Here is a 22817-nt window from a genome sequence, read left to right on the forward strand (position 1 = left end):
GCACTCTCACGAACCAATCAATGCAACTGAGTGATTCATTCATTTAGCAACTTATCAGGGTATCACGCGGTTTCTTTCCTTATCCTGGTTTGCCTTTAAGTAAAAGCTTTAAATCCGTTTCAAGGGGCTCTGGAATTAGGCATATTCCTCATTTTGTGTTCTGTTGGCGCTCTGCTTTAAGCAACCTCAAAGTGTACGGTTTGCACTACGTCTGAAATAAATTAAAAGCACTGATTTTTGGAAATGTCTTAGCATTTGAGTAATTTTAGTTCGTGTCTCCTTTGGTGAGGCAGTGTCCCTACTTTATAAAAGTACTATGATGTGCATATTATTTTTAAAACATATGTTCAGGCACCCACCGAAGTGGCATGCTTCGTCATCGGGATGAGCTCCTTGTTGGGTGGGCACTGCAGTACTCAGTCCACCCACAAGGGTGCACTTTGCTGCAGATCTTTTTATCTCTATGTTTGAGGTTGCTTAGACAAATGAGGTGCCTTTCTCTGTGGCAGTAGGAGGGTAATTCATAGATTGGGATGAGGTATGTAAAATGAAGTATGGGCAGACGAAATAGTGGTGTTAAATTTGAAAACAACGCAATGAACTGAGTTCTAATATATACTCACCATGTTTCTTGAATGCTGTACCCCGGAGGGGTGGTGGCAGTTATTCAGGACCAGTTATTCAATGACCCATTTTCAAAACTGTATGATCCATATTAACAGCTGGATGTGTGTCAACCACTTACAGCTAAATGGAAGCAAGGCGGAGATCATTCTGTTTGGTAATGCTGATGAGTACTGGTCCAGTGACTGGTGGCCCCAAGCCCTAGGCCCATGTCCATCCCCCAAACAAGTAGTGCGTAACCTCGGAATTACAATTGATAATAAGTTGTCAAAGAAAAACCATGTAAACCTGGTAATAGGCACCTGTTATGGGATTATGCGGAAATTACGCAAAATCTTCTGATGGATTCCAATTGATTCCAGAAAACCATTGATATAGGGGCTTATTGTAAGTCGTATGGACTATGGTAATGCCTTATTAGCCTTTATAAATGAAGACCTCCACTCAAAACTTCAGATCTTGAAGAATACCGCTGCTAGACTTATCTTAAATCTCTCTTCCAGAGCCCCTTCGGCTCCAAGCCTGAGGACTCTTCATTGGCTTCCGGTAAAAAACAGAGATCGCTTCAAAATTCTATGTCTTGCCCATAAGAGCCTACATGGAACTGGACCCAGCTATTCCGCAAAGAAATTAAATTGGTATCATCCATGCAGACTACTAAAATCTAGCACTAAACAGCTCCTTACCCCACGACGAATCCGCACAGCAAGAAATGTTGGTTGGTCTTTCTCTTTTCTTGCACCCGCCCCCTGGAATAAGCTCCCGCCCCAGCTTCTATCTATCTCTAACCACAAGCACTTCTGCAAGGAATTAAAAATCTGGCTATTTGACCATTAAAAAACGCTGTTTCATTATATCGTCTGCCCATAACGGAGTCTCCGCAAGCGCCAGGAGACCTTACTTGGTGATTTGTTCGCTCAATACGTTTCTTTGACTTTGACTTTTAAATTTAGGGTCAAAATGTAGAGAGAAATATAGATAGGTGTACCACTAAAAAAAATGTTTTTGTTTTTGCAGGTTTTACCCATTGATGAAGCGTGCCACCTCAGTGGGTGAGAGTCTGTGCATTCAGAAAAGGATACGCCTGGTGACCTGACAGTCCACATTGATCAGACAATAATTGCCTAGGACCTATACAACTGCACTGGGACTTGTGGTGATCTAAAATGGTATCTGAAAAATTGGTTTCATTAAATTGGTCAACTTAAATTTACTGCTAGGACTGAGAAGTTACCGGTTGTTGGAGGAGAACCTACTCAAGAAGCAACCACAATTCTTGTCTGGATGAAGGCACACGCAAACTGCAAATTAGCCTGTGCTCAAACCTCTGGAGATTGGCACAGAGCACAGGCTTAATTTATAAGCAATATGTATTAAAGTGAAAAGCAACACAAGAAAAATCCCATACCAATTTATTACATGCTATTGAATAAGGGAGAACGTTTGCCTCTTTTCTCTGCTGTGAGGGTGGCCAGTATAAGCATATGCTTATTGGGGCTCTGCCTAATGTGAAGCAGTCAAAGCAGTCCCAGTGCAAAACCTTGAGGGATTCCCGTAATCAAACGTTTGCTCTCTGTCTAGAAACCTATTACCTGAATCTAAGGGATGTACAAAAGCAGTCGCAGCAGTCTTGGGAAGATTTTGGCGATGTTTCCATTGAAGCATTGGGAAGGGCAACAACGTCACTGACTATCACTGACTGTGGGTCAATATTATACACAGTTGTACCAGCACCAGATTCATTCAGAGCTCACTGATCCCAGAGAAACTAGGAAAGAAGTTGACCACTGGCTCAGCATTAAGGGTGTGTGAACTTAGCATATTTCGCTTTTGTGTATTTACGTAAAATGGAAACAAAATTAAGCAAAATCATGTGTAATTACGTGAAATAGAAAACCATCATTTTGCACTGTAGTGCAAAATGCATTTTCATATCAATTTTTGACACAAGGACACATTTTACGCTAATACAATTTTGCAGGAAAAAGCACTTTTGACAACAATTGCTTGTATTCTGTTGTTCCAAAATCGCTTTAATTTTATTTTTTTTACCACAAATGGCATGTAATTATGAAAAGTGGCGTAATTTCAGGAATTATGTGTTGCACACAAAATTTCTGAAACTACACTTATTACGCTGGTGTACTTTAAGTCTATTCATCACCAGTGTCCAAGGGGGAACCAGGACCTAACCACAAGAAGGGTGGGCCATGACTCAAGCAGGAGGCTGCAAATAAAAGCCACCCAGGGCCCAAACTTCTGACAAGGGAAAAGAGTACCAACTCACTTCCGGGTAGCAAGAAGGTGGGGACCCATTGAGAATAAGCCCTTTGAGAGGGCATGTGCTTCGAATGTCATCAGCCAGAACACAAGGAGAGATATTCCTTATGCCACAGAAAGGCAGTCATTAGTGGGCAATCTGCAGGAATTATTTCCAAAGGGCTATAGTGAATGAAGTGAATGAAGTCTCTGTTGGTGGAAAGGCTGGCCCCACCCACACAGAATATGCAAGTAAATATCTGTTGGTTAAAGAATGTCCATCGCGTGGGAGTATCACTGCCTATCTCCTTGGTCATCTTAAAGTGCAGCGTGATGGTTGTCCAGTGGAAGGCACCTGTGTGTCCTTGCTTGCCTATAGATTCCATCTTTGGTATTGAGATATCACAGGTGGAAAGAGAATCAGTAGGTGAGACCATCCAGGTCCCTCACTGCAGGTCTCTGAGGGAATTGGCTCTAAGTTTGGATTACAGAGGCCCAAAAGGAAAGTAACAGGTAGAAGGCAGGTACCACCCACAGTGGGGGGAGCAGTGGGCCATGGGCGCTCTGTTAGAAGAGGTCCCAAAGACTGCCTCTGCTGAGGCCACGTCTGTTCTGGATATGCTACATGTGGTGTCCAAGATACAGATCCCCATGCACAATACAGATTGAGTGTACTCCCCCACTTTATATGGGCTGTGCCTGCACTGGAAGTCCTGGACTGCCAGGCGAGTGTTCATTTTCATGATACAGAGCATGAGCTGGAGACCAGTCTCAGGTGTCACCCCTGTGATGTTAAAAGTGAAAGTGAAAGAAGGATGTCTGCTGCCTGATGTTGTAACCCCCACCCTGATAGCACTAGGGATTTCGAGAGGCTTTCCAGAGGTTTTCTTAGCCAATGGTTTAGGGGACAAGGAATTTGACCAAAGGAACAAATGTAAAGAGTCACCTGTATTGCCTTCTCAGGGACCTTTAATGTTGTGCTAGGTGAGGAAGGAGTCCTTGGCCCAGTGTCTGACTCAATCTTTAAAGGCTTTGCACTGGGCATTGCACTGGGCATTTTAGGGCACTGGGTGCCCTAAAATGGCATCTGTAAAATTGGTTTACTTAACTTTACTGGTAGGAGTAAGAAGTTACTGCTTGATGGGAGGAGAACCTACTCAAGAAGCAACCACAATCCTTGTCAGGATGAAGGCACAAGCAAACTGCAAATTAACCTGTTCTCAAACCTCTGGAGATTGGCAGAGAGCACAGGCTTAACTTAGAGGCTATGTGTACTAAAGTGAATTACAACATAAGAAAAATCCCATACCAATTTAAAAAAATAGAGTAAACTGTGATAAAAAACTTAGGACCAAAATGACAAAAATCCAAACAGTAGAACCAGAGTTACAATTTTAAAGATTTAAGTGAAAATAGCACCAAAAGTTCTAAGTGCCAATTGTGGTTATATGGCTACACCGAACCGGAACAAAGTCACAAGTTTACGCAGAGCACGATGGATCATGAGCCAGTTAAGAGGAATAGTTAGGCCTGCTCAACAAGAGTACCTTCAATCCAATCATGCAGAGTTTTTGGAGGCAAAATGTCATGCAGGGTTGTTTCTGCTGGTACCACAGCTAGGCTGGCAGAGCACCTTCAGTCCTACCTCTAAGGGTCCAGGTCTGGGGTGGCACCACTTGGGAGGGTGGGACTCAGTGGCGGTTCCTTTATTGGAGCCCCAGGGCATTTCCCCCTTTTTATTTTGCCCCCCAGCCCCTGAAGTGTCCGCCTTAATAAAATGTAAAATAATTTACAATTTGTGTTTCAGGCCACGGGTGGCATTTTATATTCAGCCACGGCCAGGCCGGGTTGCAGTAGCCGGAGAGTGAGGATGATCCAGCTGAAAGACAGGGACGAACACCTCACCAACAAAAATAAAAATTAAATGGGCCCATATACACAATCAGATTTCCTGGCTGTTTCGGTCAAATTTTATAATTCACTTTGATCTTGATTAATTAACTCACTGGGGATTCAGTATTACACCTGAAAAATGTATTCATTGTCTAACTAATCTTCACAGATCAACACTCTTCCTTTGGTCGATGGGCCATTAGTTGAGTAGTTGATGGAGATATGAACAAATTAACTAACTAACTGAACTTACAGATCTTAGTGAAATAACCACAGACTCTGGGTAAGATTCAATAAAGTTTATCTAAATCTCAGTCATAAAATAACCCGCTCATTAATACAAATTCACAGTGCAAACACCATCAAATTTTCATGGGATAGAAAATTCAGTTTAGCAATATACATTCGATTCACAGACTCGTTCAACACATCAATGCATTACGAGTGGATAGATGAAGAGACATCAGGCATAATAAATCATACATGTGCAAAGGTATGCAAATTTGAGACAGAATAATAATTACCCAAAGGTGATTACGGAAACCCAACTGTCTGGCCAAAAAGAGCTGGTGGTGGTCTCCTGATTAAGATTCAGGAGACAAAGGCTATAGGACAGGCTCAGGACAGGGTAACACTTACTAAACTTCTCTACAGACCCGACGCACCGGGGCGCATCCCTCACTTACACTCTCTCCCACCTCGATATTCTTCTGAATTCTTCGATCTAATTCAAGTGTCTTTCAGAGGTGAATCTTCCCAGTCTGTTCCCTCTTTTCTCAGCAGCAGTAGTTTTTGCCTCTCTCTCTCACTTGTGCTTGCCTCTCCTCTCTTGCATGCATGACATGAGATGACCCGACCTGACTACTCTTAAAATGTAAGTAACTCTAGTTATAGTCTTCATTTCTGCATGTCCCACCCTCAAAAGTTACAAATCTTGATGAAATATGAACTCTGATTGGACAGGGATAGGGGACGCTGTCATGTTTAATTTCTTAATAAACTCTTTTGTCTAACCAAACCCATCCCCTTTAGCTCATTTAATATTCTGTCTCACTTCCTTTCACACTTATTTAATGTTACAATTCAAAATATATTTCAATACAGTTCCACAGTCGAGAAGAAGTTTCACACGGCGGCTGTCCTTGGCTCTTGGCAGTCTGTCAGTGACTCGGTCATCAGGTCACATCACTATTACACTGCGCATGTCTAGCTTGCCTCCATTTTCGTCGCAATCTTTTTCTCTTGTATGCCACAGGAGGCCCAAACATGCACTATTAATAAAGGAATCATAAACAAATGTTATTTTCTCAAATAAGTGATTTTCACTGTTCACCACCCACTTCTACTCTATCCCATGTTATTTTCTTCTTCGTTAAGCAAAAGCATTAGCAGCGACAGCTCTCTAAATTCAGGCAAGCATATGCCATGTACGTGGTGCCTAAGAACTAATGTTAGTAATTTGTGCGCATGCTTGAGAGATTTCCCTCTCAAAATGGGTTAGTCACGTTACTATCTACCTAGTCCTAATTTGCACATGCGCAAATGAGTTTTCCAGTTTAAACCGGGTTTTAGTTGCGTTGCGTTCTATTCTCATTAGTTAAGCATGCGTAAAGCTCACATTCCCATATGTAAATGCTGCGCGTGCATATTCATTTGGTTTGCTTTGCTATTTCTAATAATTAGTACTATTAATGAGGGATTCCTTCAATCAAGTTTCGTTTTCTTGAATCCATCAATGACGTTAAGAGGTATACACTATATATCTTACATTTTGGTTTTAAGACAAAATCCTAACTTAAGACAAAATCCTAACTTCACTACTACTAAAAGCTTTCTGTGAATACCAAAAGTAGTAAGTTTAGGATTTTGTCTCAGATTAGTTCTGTGAATTGGCCCCACAATGTGAACCCTTACAGCTTAGTACAGTGGCATAACAAAACTTGAGGGGACACCCCTGCAAGGTACATGGAGGGGCCTCTGCTCCGTATTTATTCAGAAGCACTCGGGCCAGAGTACTGAGCTGAGGGGGCCCCCTACAGCTCGGGCCCCTTCACCTAAGGGGCTGCGGGGGCCTGTGTTTCGCCAGTTCATGCTATTCAGCCCCCAATCAAAAAAGCAACATTCAAGGGAATATGCAGCTTACCACTGAATTTGATGGTTGTTGCCAAATGGGTTTCAAATGCCTTTCATCTTTCAACTGGAGCTGCTTTTGCAATGGCAGCTATTGTTTAGGATCCACTCACAGCTGTGTGAAGAATGGAATAACCTTTTTGATGTAGCTCCTCCTCTTTTCTGCTAAGCTCCTGGAGAAATTTCCCAACACTGTTTTAGATTGTGTCTCTAGTAAATCAAAAAGCAGTAATGTTTTGTCATCTTCTGAATCAGTTTACATTGATTAGTATCTGCCTTGTTGTTGATAGTTTTTACTATGCAGACACATGTTAGTTACATTCCAACTGTATTGGATGGACTGCAAAATCCCATTCTAGACTGCCGAAAATAAGGCACTCCTCCAGTAGCAATGGTGCCACCCTGCCAGAATTATATATGCGAAAGATGTCAGGTATCTCATTGACTGAGTCTCCAGCAGACTTAGGGCAATTGGCCTCCAAGAGAGCGCCCTACAATGGATGTCGAGCTTTCTGCCTGATAGGAACTCAGACTATCAACCTTGGCCCTTTCCAATCAGAGACTACAAGACTGACTAAGGGATTACCTCAGGGCTCCTGTGTTAGCCCCACCCTATTTAACATTTATATTGCTCCCTTAGCGGCACTACTAAGGAATTTATGATTTGTTCCGATATCTTACACTGATGATACTCAGCTCATACTTTCCTTCGATAAGAACAATCCCAATGCTCAGTCTATCTTCTCTGAGGATATGATGGCCATCGCTGGCTGGATGAGGGATAACTTCCTCCAGCTTAGTGCGGGGAACACTGAGATCATGTTTTTTGGAGATGCATCGCTGAAGTGGTCCCCTAGGTGGTGGCCAGAGGAATTGGGCATCGCGCCAACTCCTAAACTGGTGGTAAGAAATCTGGGTGTCCACCTGGATCAGAAATTAATAATGAAGGAGCACGCCACAACCACTGCTGGCGCATGCTTCCATGTGTTAGGTCTTCTCCTTAGAGTATTTCCATTTCTGCCTTTCACCACATGAAAAACTCTTATCCAGGCACTGGTGATAAGCCGCCAGGATTATTGTAATGGTCTCTAATTTCAGCGAAGGAAGCCTCCTTAAACAGATTACAAGTAGTCCAGAACACAGCAGCTCGCTTGGTCTCCAATGCTACCTCGAACAGCTTCCCTCCCTCTTTTGCAACAGCTGCATTGGCTTCCGGTGCGGAAGTGGAACAGATTGAAGATCCGCTGCATTGTGCACAAATCTCTGATTGGCAAAGGTCCCAGATATCTAGCAGATAAACGTACCAAATATGTGCCACTTAGCTCCCTTCGATCAGGGTCCAAATCTCTACTTCTTATTCCTCGCTATAAAAAATCTCGCTTAGGTGGTAGAGCTTTCTCCCACTTAGCTCCCCTCTATTGGAACAAACTCCCTATCCTTTTGCGACAATGCCCAGATCAGTTACAGTTCAGAAGGCTCCTTAAAACCTCATTGTTCTAATCTGTCCCTCTTCTGTGGCTGGCTGTAGCAATTCTAAAGCGCTGAGATACCCCTTGGGGGGTGATTCAGGCGCTTTACAAATAAATCAATAAAATCAAATAAGATCCATTAGGAGCAAAAAACGCATAGGAAGAAAAGCTCCCAGGCAATAATTTGTCTTGATTGAAGACAAATAATGAAAAAGTTCCTAAGCACCAAACTCCTCCTGACATCAGGAAGGAGAAATGAGCTTGCGGAATCTAGAGGTGGAATCCAGCAGCAAACAAAATTACAAAGAGAAAAAATCAGGAACAAATTGAAAGCAAGGGAAGTATATTGAGATGAACAATAATGAAACAATGTGCAGCAACAGATATTTCACCTGAGAGAACATCCTCCTTATGTATGGTTCTCAAAGGAGCTGACATCACAGGAACATTTTCTACTTCATCAGCACTGTGAACATCAATTAACATCCTTTGGACTGGCCACCATTTTAGAAATAGCAGATTATAAGGCTCGTTCATGCCCCCATTCTGAAATTAATTTGTCTACCTGACAAATGAAGAAGAATTTGTATTTTGACATCTTTTGTCCAGTTTCATAATTCACAATTCTATCATCACAATTCCTGTTTGGGATGACAAATAATGAGTGAAATACTGCTCAGTGTGACTGTGAGCGCCAGGACATCAGAGTGGACCAGACAACAATATGCTGAGTGATGTGCTGATTGCAGCACCTTAGAAAATGCCACTTGTAAACACAACCTGCTCTCCTTCCTCTTCGGCACACATAAGGCTTCAAATAAGCTCTATTTGGCACAGATGTACCATTGACACTTATCTTGTCAATAAGTCTGTGGCCATACCTGTAACAAATATTTTCCTTCTTGTAAAGCACTAAAGTTGTTGTTTATCTCCTTTATCGTTCAATTTTTACACAGAGTAACAACAAGCAACATTAAGAGGGGCCCGTGGGGTTAAATCATTTGAGTATATGCGATATTCAAAGAGATCACATTACGTGCGGTTGGCTAAGGTTTATGTTATGTAAGCTCATTTTATTCACTCCCAGGACACTGTAGCATTATCTTAGGGAATGCAGGCATTGGTGCTTTTCAATCTATAATACAGATAGCACTGGGGCACACACAGCCCTCATTTGCTTGGGGGTGTGATAGCATGCAAATGAGGGCAATACTTTATCACTTTGCCTCTAAGCTCCTGCAGTATTATGGACGTAGGCACATCAGGAGTTGCACTGACTGTGTCACAAAAAGGTAGTACACAGTCAGTGTACTCCATTGGAGTAGCTCTCTGGAGTGGGAAAGGGGGTACCATAGCACCCAAAAAGATCCTTCTGCAGGTGTGTGCAGCTACTCCCTCCACTCGCCTGCAGGGGGATCACTGTCCCCCTTTTGAAGTGCAGGTGGGTGCCTCCTCCATAGTGAAGCAGTCATTCTTTACTAAGGCTCCGCCCCCAGGGTCTGCCCTGAGGGGAGTGCATTATCAGTAATAGGATGCACTGTCACTGTTTGTGATCACCGCATATATTTGAAAGCATGTTGTGGGACAAACAGGCAAAGTGTGCCCTGTCTCTTCACTTGAACTTCAGCTGTTAGGTTCATCAAAGAGTTTTCAGGCACTCTGGGGTGGGCTGTGTATAAATCTGTGCTGGAGACACTGATATGGAATGCGTCATACAAATCTACCACAAAATGCGATCAGCTATCTTGGCTTCACATTAATACCTATGATTGAGGATGTGGCTGAGATAAAAAAATTAGTAGGATAAATAGAGAAGTAAGAAGTCAACTGAAGAAAAGGGGTATCTCGCTAGTTCTAATACCTAGAACTAAACTAATAAAGATGAATGGCCTTCCTAATTATGTTTTTAAATTGGATAGCACCTGTTATTTAATTAATTGTATTTGCCATACCAAATTCCTAACCGCTGAAAAAAGATGACCACTGTTACAGGAGTGAGTACTCACAGAATATGGAGTTGATGCAATCCACTGCAGGAGAGCAAGCGGCAATGGAAGCAATATGTGGCAGGTCCTCTCAGTGAGTACACATTTTCGCTTCTTAAGTTCAGTGAATGTGAGCCAAGTACATGATCAGATGGGCATTAATATTTCTCTGAAAAGAAGTCAGAGATGTACAAGGGCTATTGAGGTAAAATGCTGTCCTCTGTGAACAGGGGGACAAAAAGTAAATATTTTGTCACTGTCCACGCCTGTAATTCTTACATTTTTATCTTAAAAAAATATAACTATGAAACCTTTCTTTAGAAATACAATATATGCAAATTACTCTGTACTTCTTTTTATGTTTTTATATATCTTGCTATGGCTTTCAATATTTCATTTTTTTTAGAATTTTTGCTTAACTAGAGATCAACAGTTCACTGAGTGAAAAAGAGCCCTTGATGGAACCTGAGGGGTTCCAGTCACCTTAGAGGTCAAGACTGACCTGGCCATAGGCATGTACCCACAGGCATCGCACACTGAGGGAACTATTGTGTGAAGATCTTTTTGAACTCTTCTGGTTTATTTGTGCATTGGTCCTCGCCTGTTAGAATGGGACATACTCTGGCTGCCATTTTTGATGGCATTTAAGACTCTGCTGAGGTTATTTAAATCACAGGCTGGCGCGACTACGCTCCATATGAAGGTATTTGCCCGCTCATTTTTAAAATAATTATTGTTAGGCATTTGCTTCTTGTCTGCTACATGTTGCTGGGGGGAAATATTGTGGGAAGATCTTGTTTAACTGTTTTTGTTTATTTTTGTGTCAGTCCTCGCCTGTTAGATAAGGGCGTTTCAGTCTCTGCTGAGACTATTTAATGCTGCAGATGCACACAGTGGGTACACCAAAGGCAAGCCCATCCGTGCCTGTCCATGCATCATCCAGACTGTTAGGCTTTGTATGTCTCCTCGTTGTAATGTAGACCTCACCAGGCTGGGACACTTCTTCTGAAGTAGCTACCCACTATAGAAATCTTTATTATTATTATTTATTATTATTACTATATTTTGGTTTGGTAGAAAAGAGGTATCTAGATTGGTAGAACCGAAGGGCCTGATTACGAATTTGGCAGCCCGAATGGCGCAACACCGCCTGCACCATGCCACCACTGTGCAGATGCAAGGCCGTCAGCCATATTACAAGCTTTGGTGCAGATCCGCCACCACCAGCTTGGCGGTTCAGCCAGAGGTCTTGCACCAGCCTCACAGTTGGGAAACATGTTGTTGGTTCACCGTCGGGCACTGCCTGTGTCGCTAGGCTGACCGCTGAGCATAATACGAGTACAAAAAGGCATTGGCAGTCCGTAGTGGCACAGACCAATAGGCGGTCCTGAGCCATCTTCCAATGCCTACGTAATAGGCAACAAATCAATCACAATTTCAAATTTAAAGAACCAACGTCCATTGGCTGATTCAAACACCTTATCCACATGCAGCAACATAACACATTGAAAAGTTTACTCACTAGCCCATAAAACAGCTTCAAAATTCAGACCACAATCCCTTTCGAAGACTACCGAAACGCCATTATTTTACATCGTCCTCATCCCTATTACTATTGCATTGAGCACACATTTAGCATCACCCACAAACCACGTGTGTCACTCCCTTGTACCCATTCCTGCACGCTAAACCACCACATCATATCACCACTTTTTTCGTTCACATTTCAGTTGTTATTTACACAACACTACAGTGCCTCGCAGAAAAACAGCATTCAGCACACAGGAGCTCACAATCATGGTGGATGAAATCATCCGAGTCGAACTCCTGATTTTCGGGACAAAGTCCTGACTACTCCTCACACACGTAAAAAGGAGATATGGACCAAAATAGTCAACAAAGTATATGGTATGGGCAACACACGCCTGTACACAGATAGATATCCAAAAGAGGTGGAACGACCTCAGGTCCCATATCAAGAACAAAATATACCAACTAACACAAGGAGGCCCAGAGGACTGGCCCTCCCAGTGCATCACTACATCTACAACCCTCAGAGGAGAAGGTTTTGGAACTCTTACACACTGAGGGCATGACTGGAATACCTGGCGGAATCGACACTGGTAAGTGCCCACAGTACAAATGTCCCGACCACAAATGAATGTGTCTGTTAACTCCTTTACCGCGGCGCAAATTCCGCCGTGGCGCGGGAGTTCTGAAGAGTGGGCGGGGCCGCGTCGGCTAACTGACGTGTGCAGCACTACCGAGGTAGTGCTCACGACAGCCGTTGGCCGAGGTGTGCAGCGAAGGGGTTAACAAGACCGCCCTGCCTACACACTCCTCAATCGAACTTTACAATACGCAGTACTGAAACTATTGTATACAAATGTCTCTTTTGTGTCCGTGTAAAAGAGCAAATGACTCACCATACATAGAATTTAATGCCCAGCCAGATATGCAAATGGAGTCTGTAAGTGCAGTACCATCTCAACCTTTTGTACACCAGTCACTTCAAGACTTGCCAATGATTACAAATGTATTTCAACAACAATAGTCATAAATGTACATAAAGTATGTGTAACGGTATGGAAAATGCAATCTAACATAACTTCCTGGAGGGCATTTTAATTCCAGATAAAATAAAGGCTGTTGCTGGGACACTGCACATGAAAATATTGAGTCTCAGAACCACAAAATTCACACCTGTAGCAGTACCATAGGTGGACATCCTGTGGTTCCAAACATCTATATGTTCCTGAACAGTGTCCCTGCAACAGCTCTTATCTTATGTGGGAGTAAAATGTCCTCCATCGCGTTCTAGTCATGTCAGAGATATCCTGCTTGCGATGTGTGGGTCACGATTACGAAAGCTATACCATCCAACATGTCCTGCACCTAAAGAGGCTGTTATTTGGCACACAACACTACTCCCTCAATACAACCTGGGATATAGTTATGAAGGCACACACTTTGAATGTATGCAGCACACTGAACACCAAAAAGCTCATTAAAAAAACAGAACTTGTGTAAAAGTGTCAAATTTGATGTTATTTAAACACAGTGTTTGTAGCATTCAAACATAAAAAGGATAAATGATAAAAACATCCACATTTCTACAAATTCATTACAAAAAAAGTTATTTCAGTGTATCATGCAGATGATTCTTCCACCAACCCACCCTTATAGAGGCAAAGCATGCATGGAAAAGGAGAGGCACATATATCCAGAGTCACTTACAGACCCCGTATCCCTGCCTGCATAGAAACAACTCAAACATGTTTACACCAAGGAATGAAAGCTACATATAATATTGCCAATTGTAACCTTCAATAATTGTGGATGGCCAAAACACTCTTGAATCACAGAGACAATCACAGGTGGTAGTGCATTAGCAATATGTCTAAAATGGAACAATGTTGTATGATATCTCAGAACATATGCACACCAATTGCCTGGAGAATCTCGAAAGAAGTCTACAACTAAGAAGTCCAATGACTTGACAGTCAATAAGCATCACAAAATAGTGTAGACCAAAGTGCACAACACAACGAAGAGCTGCAGACAGATAGGTATACAAATCAGTTAATGGAACAATGGTTAAGGAACGAAGATTAAGCAGAGTAACCTCCCCTTCGACAAAATGTCTAGTGAATACGAATTGTTTGACAAAACTTCACTCAATGTACTTGGACCAAATGATTTCCAACATACTTCTGCAACCATTTTGACTTTGAGAGTAAATCAACGCAAATTATATGTCGTAATCCAAGACTTCATTAAAATTCCATTGATCCATTAGCGACTGGAAGTGCCAGAGACTGCAATCCCGAATCAGTTTCTGATGCTACAAGAAATTCCACTGCTCGTTGTATGAACCCCATATTACAGACATGACCCTGATTTCCACCCAATTTTGGGATAGGTGGCACCAATGTTCCCTCTAATTATTTTCCACTGTGTGTGGCAGTATAAGGTTTCTGTGTGCCGCAGCCAAGGGTACTTGTGCCAAAAAACTGACCGTTCATGCGAGTGCAGCACACAAGTACCAAAATAAGTGGCATTTGCTGTGGCATTGCGTGAATAACTAAAGTAAATAAGGACAGAAGTCATGTTACAAATAATTACAAGCTTTTTTTAATTTAAAATCCTGTTTAGATATTACTTCTAGGCCTTTGCGTACTGCTAAAACATAATTAAATGTTTGGCATTTTTCCTCTTGGAAAGGTGGCAACCCAACCTTTCAACAGGAAAGAAGAAAATGAAAAAACACCAGTTACAAGAGAGGAGGTAACTCATAGGTTTGTCATCTTTCTTGAGTAAAAATACAGGCCTTTTGTGTGCAAAAGCCCAGACAGCACTTAAATAGGACTGCATATAAAATTGTCTCAAATCATTTGGAACATTAGCTTTCTGTCTGTGTTTACTTTAATTATTAGTCAGTTGTTATAAATGTAGCCAACAAAAAGAAGAAATATGATGAAAAAATCACATTTAATAAATGTGTTCTAGTGCTGCGTTAATGATCTCCACGTAATACTTCAAGAAAACTAAGGAAGAAAATGAATGGTAATGAATGAGGTAAACATCTGTTAAGTTTGCCTCATATCCAAGACAAAAATACCAGTCATTGGTATACAAAGGCCCATGACATCTCTGTAAGCCTTTGTAACATGTGCCTGTGTTGTCTTTAACTATTAGTCAGGGATCACTAACGCGGCTATAGAACAATACATATTAAGAAATATTAATGAAAAGCACATTTAAATATTTTCTAGAGCTACTTTAATGAATTCTGACTAATAATTAAAGTAAACAAAGACAGAAAAGTAATGGTAAAAAAGATGGCACATTTGTTACGAAATTAAAGACCCCCAGTAAAAGAAGCCAAGCCAGCAAGTATCTGCTGGCAAAATAAGCGGTGATTGGCAATGATTGATTGTTTCTATAAAACACACTCCCTTCGACTGCCCTCCACCAACCTGGAAAATAAGAGGCAAGCTACATTTGTGGAAGCCACCTGCTCTGAACTCGGTGACCCTTCTGAAACTCAGAGGCCTGAATTAACACTTTTCTGTTGCGATGTCCTGGTGCTCTCTTTGGAAATCTGCTCCTCTTCATGGGCTGTCAATGTGTGTGCTGCTCTGCTGCAAAGGGTGATTGTTTGTTGGCCTTCTTTGAGCCTTTAAATGCTGCTCTGATGAATGGTTTTATACTGTCACCTGATGCAGGCAGTGTGTTATACCCTGAGTTTTACATTAATTGTAATTAGCCTAGGTCTTCCTAGCTGCTCAGCCAGAGTGAGAGATGGTAACGGAATGTTGGTGTGACTGTGATGAATGGAATGCCTGGGTGCCTGTGTGGATGAGTGATGACAGTTGGAGATGGGCTGAGCAGCTAGGCAAGCTGCTCCTGGTGGGGCTGTAATGGGGGCTGTAATAGGCTAAGTAGGAGCTGGTGTAGGAGCTGGTACATGGCAGAACCAAGTCTGATGTTACCTGGAACTGGAACTAATAAAGAAGATTTAGAAATCTACAACATGGCTACCAGTGTTTTCATGTAAGAGTACAACACAGTGGCATGGGTGTGCACTTAGAAGTAGTGTCTGAGTGGTCCAGAAAGGTCGGGTGCATGCGCACGGCTGCACCCTACAGGGAGCACTGGTGACAACTGACCTTCAACCATGTCAGTCGACCACCCAATCAGGCTGCTTTGTGTTGATGCACGTTGTTCAGGTAACACCAGTGGCACCAACCTTACATGATGAAGCAATTGCAAGCCAGACTGACAAATTAAACAATGGGTCAGTAATGGACTCATCAGCAGCACCAAGTCCTGGGCACCCGAGGTAGGTGAACATAAGCAGAGATCCAATGCCCACTGAAAGGGAGACCATAGACAGTGGAACTCCAGCTGTATGCATCCAAACCAGACCTTTCAAAAAGTCAGGGACCAATGATGTCCCAGTTCTCTCAAAACCATGCTGCCGAATGTCTGCAGCATCCTGCCATGACACAATTAAAGCACATGTTCCTCAAGGTGGCCCATAGATGGTGCATCCATTGTTGAACAGTTGAAATATGAACAGGGCACCCTTATTTAGGAACAGCCACAACATGGAGAGACCAAACACAGTCAACTCTCGAATTAATGAAACTCTGAACCAACACAAACACAGTACATAAGTATCAGTCAAAGATAAACTAATCATATATGTCAAATAAGCATATTTATCAGGTCTGCAAAGTATGACCACTGATATTCCATATCTACAGACTTCATAAAGGACGGTTGTGTACCACAACTGCGTTTCACCACACATTCATAACACCTGTCTCAAAAAAGGCCAAGCAACCAGATCTGAGAGCTACTTCATGTTTAAACAATCATGCACTCAGTCCTCTTAGCTGAACGGAAATGTGTTTTCAGAGTAAGAATGAAAGGCCACGACAAACTCCCTATCCCCCCATGTGGAGAAGGCAATGAGACACTGTTTGAGCACCACATCAGCCGGGTCAACATCAAGACCGAGGCCATTCACAATTGCACACCAAATATATTCGTGGAATACAAGGCAGTCAGACCTCAGCCATTGGTAGAGCATGAAACCGGTGTGAAAGTAGCCTAGAGCTGCAACATTTGATTAGTAAATGAGAAACAAGGTTCTCAACAATTGCTAGCCTGGAGACTCTAGACATATTAACAAACATATGACAGTTGCACAATTAATAGAAAATACAACAGTAGCCAAATGAAACCATAGTTCATTAATTAGGGAACATTAAGGGCGAAGGTGAAATACTATTGTAGACAATCTAGGATCAGCACAAAGATACAGGCACACTGGTCCATCTGCCATGCATACTAGAAAAATAAAAAAACCTGATTATGTCTTACAAAAGACACTGCGTGGCAACTACACAGCAAACTGACTGTCTGCTACATGCATTCAAATTGCCCCATATGTCACAATGCGGAGCATGGGAAATGTATATGTTGCATTGCAATGAATGGGGTGATGTATGTAATTACAAAAAACACTACTGTAGATATCAGTTGACCCAAAGATGTATGATATTGAGTCTGTTTTTGGTAAAGAAGGGGACCCCTACAATGAAAAATAAGACTTGCTAGCTGTAGGGAAAAATTACAATGAGGGTAAAGGTAACAGCTAGATACAAGTTAGGTAATCATATAAAGCACATCAGGACATACAAGCTGCTCCTGGTGGGGCTGTAATGGGGGCTGTAATAGGCTAAGTAGGAGCTGGTGTAGGAGCTGGTACATGACAGAACCAAGTCTGATGTTACCTGGAACTGGAACTAATAAAGAAGATTTAGAAATCTACAACATGGCTACCAGTGTTTTCATGTAAGAGTAGAACACAGTGGCATAGGTGCGCACTTAGAAGTAGTGTCTGAGTGGTCCAGAAAGGTCGGGTGCATGCGCACGGCTGCACCCTACAGGGAGCACTGGTGACAACTGACCTTCAACCATGTCAGTCGACCACCCAATCAGGCTGCTTTGTGTTGATGCACGTTGTTCAGGTAACACCAGTGGCACCAACCTTACATGATGAAGCAATTGCAAGCCAGACTGACAAATTAAACAATGGGTCAGTAATGGACTCATCAGCAGCACCAAGTCCTGGGCACCCGAGGTAGGTGAACATAAGCAGAGAGCCAATGCCCACTGAAAGGGAGACCATAGACAGTGGAACTCCAGCTGTATGCATCCAAACCAGACCTTTCAAAAAGTCAGGGACCAATGATGTCCCAGTTCTCTCAAAACCATGCTGCCGAATGTCTGCAGCATCCTGCCATGACACAATTAAAGCACATGTTCCTCAAGGTGGCCCATAGATGGTGCATCCATTGTTGAACAGTTGAAATATGAACAGGGCACCCTTATTTAGGAACAGCCACAACATGGAGAGACCAAACACAGTCAACTCTCGATTTAATGAAACTCTGAACCAACACAAACACAGTACATAAGTATCAGTCAAAGCCCAAACTAATCATATATGTCAAATAAGCATATTTATCAGGTCTGCAAAGTATGACCACTGATATTCCATATCTACAGACTTCATAAAGGACGGTTGTGTACAACGACTGCGTTTCACCACACATTCATAACACCTGTCTCACAAAGGCCAAGCAACCAGATCTGAGAGCTACTTCATGTTTAAACACTCATGCACTCAGTCCTCTTAGCTGAACGGAAATGTGTTTTCAGAGTAGGAATGAAAGGCCACGACAAACTCCCTATCCCCCCATGTGGAGAAGGCAATGAGACACTGTTTGAGCACCACATGAGCCGGGTCAACATCAAGACCGAGGCCATTCACAATTGCACACCAAATATATTCGTGGAATACAAGGCAGTCAGACCTCAGCCATTGGTAGAGCATGAAACCGGTGTGAAAGTAGCCTAGAGCTGCAACATTTGATTAGTAAATGAGAAACAAGGTTCTCAACAATTGCTAGCCTGGAGACTCTAGACATATTAACAAACATATGACAGTTGCACAATTAATAGACAAATACAACAGTGGCCAAATGAGACCATAGTTCATTACTTAGGGAACATTAAGGGCGAAGGTGAAATACTATTGTAGACAATCTAGGATCAGCACAAAGATACAGGCACACTGGTCCATCTGCCATGCATACTAGAAAAATAAAAAACCTGATTATGTCTTACAAAAGACACTGCGTGGCAACTACAGAGCAAACTGACCTTCTGCTACATGCATTCAAATTGACCCATATGTCACAATGCGGAGCATGGAAAATGTATATGTTGCATTGCAATGAATGGGGTGATGTATGTAATTACAAAAAACACTACTGTAGATATCAGTTGACCCAAAGATGTACGATATTGAGTCTGTTTTTGGTAAAGAAGGGGACCCCTACAATGAAAAATAAGACTTGTTAGCTGTAGGGAAAAATTACAATGAGGGTAAAGGTAACAGCTAGATACAAGTTAGGTAATCATATAAAGCACATCAGGACATACAAGCTGCTCCTCGTGGGGCTGTAATGGGGGCTGTAATAGGCTAAGTAGGAGCTGGTGTAGGAGCTGGTACATGGCAGAACCAAGTCTGATGTTACCTGGAACTGGAACTAATAAAGAAGATTTAGAAATCTACAGCATGGCTACCAGTGTTTTCATGTAAGAGTACAACACAGTGGCATAGGTGCGCACTTAGAAGTAGTGTCTGAGTGGTCCAGAAAGGTCGGGTGCATGCGCACGGCTGCACCCTACAGGGAGCACTGGTGACAACTGACCTTCAACCATGTCAGTCGACCACCCAATCAGGCTGCTTTGTGTTGATGCACGTTGTTCAGGTAACACCAGTGGCACCAACCTTACATGATGAAGCAATTGCAAGCCAGACTGACAAATTAAACAATGGGTCAGTAATGGACTCATCAGCAGCACCAAGTCCTGGGCACCCGAGGTAGGTGAACATAAGCAGAGAGCCAATGCCCACTGAAAGGGAGACCATAGACAGTGGAACTCCAGCTGTATGCATCCAAACCAGACCTTTCAAAAAGTCAGGGACCAATGATGTCCCAGTTCTCTCAAAACCATGCTGCCGAATGTCTGCAGCATCCTGCCATGACACAATTAAAGCACATGTTCCTCAAGGTGGCCCATAGATGGTGCATCCATTGTTGAACAGTTGAAATATGAACAGGGCACCCTTATTTAGGAACAGCCACAACATGGAGACACCAAACACAGTCAACTCTCGAATTAATGAAACTCTGAACCAACACAAACACAGTACATAAGTATCAGTCAAAGCCCAAACTAATCATATATGTCAAATAAGCATATTTATCAGGTCTGCAAAGTATGACCACTGATATTCCATATCTACAGACTTCATAAAGGACGGTTGTGTACAACGACTGCGTTTCACCACACATTCATAACACCTGTCTCACAAAGGCCAAGCAACCAGATCTGAGAGCTACTTCATGTTTAAACAATCATGCACTCAGTCCTCTTAGCTGAACGGAAATGTGTTTTCAGAGTAGGAATAAAAGGCCACGACAAACTCCCTATCCCCCCATGTGGAGAAGGCAATGAGACACTGTTTGAGCACCACATCAGTCGGGTCAACATCAAGACCGAGGCCATTCACAATTGCACACCAAATATATTCGTGGAATACAAGGCAGTCAGACCTCAGCCATTGGTAGAGCATGAAACCGGTGTGAAAGTAGCCTAGAGCTGCAACATTTGATTAGTAAGCCTGGAGACTCTAGACATATTAACAAACATATGACAGTTGCACAATTAATAGACAAATACAACAGTGGCCAAATGAGACCATAGTTCATTACTTAGGGAACATTAAGGGCGAAGGTGAAATACTATTGTAGTCAATCTAGGATCAGCACAAAGATACAGGCACACTGGTCCATCTGCCATGCATACTAGAAAAATAAAAAACCTGATTATGTCTTACAAAAGACACTGCGTGGCAACTACACAGCAAACTGACTGTCTGCTACATGCATTCAAATTGCCCCATATGTCACAATGCGGAGCATGGGAAATGTATATGTTGCATTGCAATGAATGGGGTGATGTATGTAATTACAAAAACCACTACTGTAGATATCATTTGACCCAAAGATGTATGATATTGAGTCTGTTTTTGGTAAAGAAGGGGACCCCTACAATGAAAAATAAGACTTGCTAGCTGTAGGGAAAAATTACAATGAGGGTAAAGGTAACAGCTAGATACAAGTTAGGTAATCATATAAAGCACATCAGGACATACATTTCTATGTCCCAATCATCACAAACCATAATGTAATGCATTTAAATAGACATATATATATGACAGAAACCATTTCTGTATTTTTTATGTATCAAAATATTTTTTATTTAAGATATTTCATTGATGAAAGTACTTTTATTTTTCAAAATAGTTTTTTGGGGATATATCAGTTTTATGAACATATATTTATATTATCATTGTCAATTCTGTAAAAGTTATATACATAGTTATATGCCTATAGAAAGACAGAAATATACATGACAAAAATTATACAAAACAACACTGTACATGGAATTAAAATATATGAAAAAGTGGTAGGCTATAGAACAGTTCAAAGGCTGGCGTTAGAAGAAAACTAAGCGCGTTTTGACATGTATGCCTTCGTTAGGAAAACCCGGCTCAACTTTTTCAACAAAAAAATGTGACAATAAACAACATATAAACATGTACACATATAACTAGGCCTGAAACGTAAGCTTATTGATAGTAAAGAGCAAGTCATGCTTCTAAAATAGATCAAAGGTGCCAATGATACTGTGGAAATGAAAGTGAAGATTTTCCTCACATATATACATATGCGAAAGAGTGCAACTTTGATATAGAATAAAAAAGATAATGAAAACAGTCATCAAGTGATGAGATTAGTGTGTGCTACCTTCACCAAAGCAGTTGTAGATAAATCTTATATTACCCAAGTGATAACCGAAAAAGAATGTTTGGAAAAGAGTGAAAACACGATAGGCAGACCAAACATCACATACAAGTGGAAGGGCTTATATACAATATCTACCTCCTCTCTGGCTTTAGCCTCTTTTAATTTCAGGATAGGCAACATGTGAACCATGGAGTCATCCATGTCTTTATCACCAGTGGTTTAAAAGAGCTAGAGAGGTGTATATACCTTCTATGGATGTAATCTGGAATAATCTTTGAATGTTGTGAATAACGATTTGTGCTCCTACGGGTCCAAGACCAAGAGCTAGCGCTTGGATATACGCGTTAGTACTAATTGACATGAGAAAAGGAAAAGAAGATGTTATGATGACTGATTAACGGCGCTCTATCTACAAATTAGTCAAAAGAAACCCAGGTATATGGACCTGTGTAGTAGTTTAGAAACAACAGTATCTACATTTATATTGATGGTGCTTCATCCAAAGGTTTCAATCTGTGGAAACAGATGGTTTCATGTTTTATCTAAGCAATCTTAAAATCAAATTAGTAGGTTATTGATCGTGCCCTGTTGACAATAAGAAAGTGTTCAGTCTCTTAATCTGTCACCCCATGACATGTCCCAGGAAACAAATGTGTCTCATGGTGTGCCTCACCGATGATCAGCACATCAGAAATCACTACAATGAGATCATGTTTTAAGTTAGCACTTTTACGTTACTACAACAATACCTCCCAAGGAAAAACAAGCATTTGCAATGCAATAGGTCTCGCATTTATTAGAGTTTCAGCTATTGGCATTGTAAATCACAAAGCCATTTATTTATGTGTTGACCTAAAAAGGAGAAAAAAAAGCCTAAAACGCAGCCAGGCACGTCACTTTAATGGAGGAGACGCACAGTAGAGCTGTAAGATGTGGGAACCAGAAAAGGACAAGCTAAAGCCTGGCATGCCGATATTGCTATATAAGTATACAAA

Source organism: Triturus cristatus, chromosome 3_2 (genome assembly GCF_964204655.1).
Source record: "Triturus cristatus chromosome 3_2, aTriCri1.1, whole genome shotgun sequence".
NCBI classification, from domain to species: Eukaryota; Metazoa; Chordata; class Amphibia; order Caudata; family Salamandridae; genus Triturus; species Triturus cristatus.